Raw genomic sequence first — 4,489 nt, forward strand, 5'->3', positions numbered from 1 at the left:
AAGAATAGAAAAATCTAAAATGCAGTTTTTATATTCTCACCTCAAGAAGCTGGAGCTGGAACAGAAGAACAGCCCTAACCCACTCATGAGAAGGCAGGTGATCAAGATTAGAGCAGAGATCAATGAATTAGAAACCAGGAGCACAGTAGAGCAAATCGACAGAACTAGAAGCTGGTTCTTTGAAAGAATAAATAAGATAAGCCACTGGCCAGACTTATTCAAAAGAATAGAGAAAGGACCCAAATTAATAAAATTATGAATGCAAGGGGAGAGATCACAACCAACACCAATGAAATAGGAAGGATCATTAGAAACTTTTATCAACAGCTTTATGCCAATAAATTAAACAACCTGGAAGAAATGGATGCCTTCCTGGAAACCTATAAACTACCAAGACTGAAACAGGAAGAAATTGATTTTTTAAACAGACTGATTAATTATGAAGAGATTGAAGCAGTGATCAAAAACCTCCCCAAAAACAAGAGTCCAGGGCCTGACGGATTCTCCAGGGAATTCTACCAAACATTCAAAGAAGAAATAATACCTATTCTCCTGAAGCTGCTTCAAAAAATAGAAACAGAAGGAAAACTACCAAACTCATTCTATGAGGCCAGTATTACCTTGATCCCCAAACCAGGCAAAGACCCCATCAAAAAGGAAAATTACAGACTGATATCCCTGCTGAATATGGACATTAAAATTCTCAATAAGATCCTAGCTAATAGGATCCAACAGTACATTAAAAGGATTATCCATCATGACCAAGTGGGATTCATCCCTGGGATGCAAGGGTGGTTCAACATTCGCAAATCGATCAGTGTGACAGATCATATCAACATGAAAAGAGTCAAGAACCGTATGATCCTCTCAATTGATGCAGAAAAAGCATTTGACAAAACACAGCATCCTTTCCTGATTAAAAACCCTACAGAGTGTAGGGATAGAGGGTACATTCCTCAATTTCATAAAAACCATCTATGAAAAGCCTACAGCAAATATCATTCTCAATGGGGAAAAGCTGAAAGCCTTTCCCTTAAGATCAAGAACACGACAAGGATGCCCACTCTCACCACTATTATTCAACATAGTACTAGAAGTCCTTGCAACAGCAATCAGACAACAAAAAGGGATAAAACGTATCCAAATTGGCAAAGAAGAAGTCAAACTGTCTCTCTTCACAGATGACATGATACTCTATATGGAAAACCCAAAAGAATCCACTCCCAAACTATTAGAAGTTATAGAGCAATTCAGTAATGTGGCGGGATACAAAATCAATGCTCAGAATTCAGCTGCATTTCTATACACGAACAATGAGACTGAAGAAAGAGAAGTTAGGGAATCCATCCCATTTACAATAGCACCGAAAATCATTCGTTATCTCAGAATTAACTTAACCAGAGACGTAAAGGACCTATATTCTAGAAACTACAAATCACTCTTGAAAGACATTGAGGACACAAAAAGATGGAAAAATATTCCATGCTCATGGATCGGAAGAGTAAACATAGTTAAAACATCTATGCTACCCAGAGCAATCTATACTTGCAATGCCATCCCAATCAAACTACCAATGACATTTTTCAAAGAACTGGGACAAACAGCCCTTAAATTTGTGTGGAACCAGAAAAGGCCCCGATTGCCAAGGTTTCTTGAAAAGGAAAAACAAAGCTGGGGGCATCACAATGCCGGATTTCAAGCTACACTACAAAGCTGTAATCACAAAGACAGCATGGTACTGGCACAAAAACAGACACATAGACCAATGGAACAGAATAGAGAACCCAGAAATGGACCCTCGACTCTTTGGGCAACTAATCTTTGACAAAGCAGGAAAAAACATGCAGTGGAAAAAAGACAGTGTCTTCAATAAATGGTGCTGGGAAATTGGACAGCTACATGCAAAAGAATGAAACTTGACCACTCTCTCACACTATACACAAAGATAAACTCCAAATGGATGAAAGACCTCGATGTGAGACAGGAATCCATCAAAATCCTAGAGGAGAACATAGGCAGCAACGTCTTTGACATCGGCCACAGCAACTTTTTTCATGACACATCTCCAAAGGCAAGAGAAACAAAAGATAAAATGAACTTGTGGGACTACATCAAGATAAAAAGCTTCTGCACACCCAAGGAAACCGTCAAAAAAACTAAGAGGCAGCCCACAGAATGGGAGAAGATGTTTGCAAATGACGCTACAGATAAAAGATTAGTATCCAAGATCTACAAAGAACTTCTCAAACTAATACACTGGAAACAAATAATCAAATCAAAACATGAGCAGAAGATATGAACAGATACTTTTCCAATGAAGACATACAAATGGCTAACAAATGAAAAAATGTTCAAAATCATTAGCCATCAGGGAAATTAAAATCAAAACCACCTTGAGATACCACCTTATGCCAGTTAGAATGGCAAAAATTGACAAGGCAGGAAACAATAAATATTTGAGAGGATGTGGAGAAAGGGGAACCCTCTTACACTGTTGGTGGGAATGCAAGTTGGTACAGCCACTTTGGAAAACAGTGTGGAGGTCCCTTAAAAAGTTAAAACTTGAGCTACCCTATGATCCAGCCATTGCACTACTGGGTGTTTACCCCAAAGATACAGACGTAGTGAAGAGAAGGGCCATATGCACCCCAATGTTCATAGCAGCATTGTCCACAATAGCTGAATCGTGGAAGGAGCTGAGATGCCCTTAACAGATGATTGGATTAAGAAGATGTGGTCCATATATACAATGGAATATTACTCAGCTATCAAAAAGAATGATTTCTCAACATTTGCTGCAACATGGACAGCACTGGAGGAGATAATGCTAAGTGAAATACGTCAAGCAGAGAAAGACAATTACCATATGGTTTCACTCATTTATGGAGCATAAGAAATAGGAAGATCGGTAGGAGAAGAAAGGGAAGAATGAAGGGGGGTAAACAGAAGGGGGAATGAACCATGAGAGACTATGGACTCTGGGAAACAAACTGAGGGCTTCAGAGGGGAGGGGGGTGGGGGATTGCAATAGGCTGGTGAAGGGTATTAAGGAGGGCACATATTGCATGGTGCACTGGGTGTTATACTCAAGTAATGAATTATGGAACATTACATCAAAAACTAGGGATGTACTGTATGGTGACTAACATAACATAATAAAAAATTATTATAAGAAAAAAAGAAACATGAAAGGTCTCAAACAACCTAACTTTATATCTCAAGGAACTAGAAAAAGGAGAAAAATGAAGCCCAAGGTTAGTAGAAGGAAGGAAATAAAGATCAGAGTGGAAGTAAATGAATTAGAGACTAAAAAGAGCATAGAAAAAAAAAATCACTGAAATTGAGAGCTGATTTTTTAAAAAAGATAAACAAAATTGAAAAACTTTTAGCTAGACTCACCAAGGGAAAAAAAGGATATAACTGACACCACAGATAGACAAAGGATCATAAGGACTACTATGAATAATTATACACCAACAAATTAGGCATCTAGAAGAAATGCATAAGCTCGTAAAATATACAATCTACCGTGACCAAATCAAGAAGAAATAGAAAATCTGAACAAACCAGTTACTAATAAGGAGATTGAATTAGCAATCAAAAATCTTGCAACAAAGTCCAAGATCAGATAGCTTCACTGGTGAATTCTACCAAATGTTTAAAGGATTAATACACATCCTTCTCAAACTCTTCCAAAAAATAGAAGAGGAGAGACCCTTCCAAACTCATTTTATGAGGCCAGTGTTAACCTGATATCAAATCCAGACAAGAACACTACAAGAAAAGAACAGTACTAGCCAATATACCCAATGAATACAGATGCAAAAATCCTCAACAAATTATTAGCAAACTGAATTCAACAATACATTGGCAGGATCATACACCATAATCATGTGGGATTTATTCTAGGGATGCAAGATTGGTTGGACATTCATATTAATCAATGTGATACACCACATTAACGTGATGAAGGGTCAATATCATATGATCATCTCCATAGGCACAGAAAAAGCATTTGACAAAATTCAATATATGCTTATGATAAAATCTCTCAATAAAATGGATACAGAGGGAACATGAGTCAACATAATAAAGGCTATATATGACAAGCCAACAGCTAACATCATATTCAACATAACATGAGGAACAATACAAGGATGCTCACTCTCACCCCTTTGTTTTTTTTATAAGAGAGAGCAGGGGGAGGGCCAAAGGAGAGGGAGAGAGAGAATCTTAAGCAGGCTCCACACTGGGCATGGAGCCCGACACAGGGGCTTGATCTCAGAACCCTGAGATCATTCCCTGAGCCAAAATCAAAAGTCAGATGCTTAACTGACTGAGCCACCCAGGCACCCCCCCAAAATTGTAAATTGAACCATTGCAAGTTAGGGACTGTCTGTACACTGAAGCCCATAAGACACTGATGAAAGTGATTGAAGAAAACACAGTGGAAAGATATCCATGGATTGGAAGAATATTAAAATGACCA

This window comes from Ursus arctos, unplaced genomic scaffold (genome assembly GCF_023065955.2).
Source record: "Ursus arctos isolate Adak ecotype North America unplaced genomic scaffold, UrsArc2.0 scaffold_7, whole genome shotgun sequence".
In the NCBI taxonomy this organism is placed as follows: Eukaryota; Metazoa; Chordata; class Mammalia; order Carnivora; family Ursidae; genus Ursus; species Ursus arctos.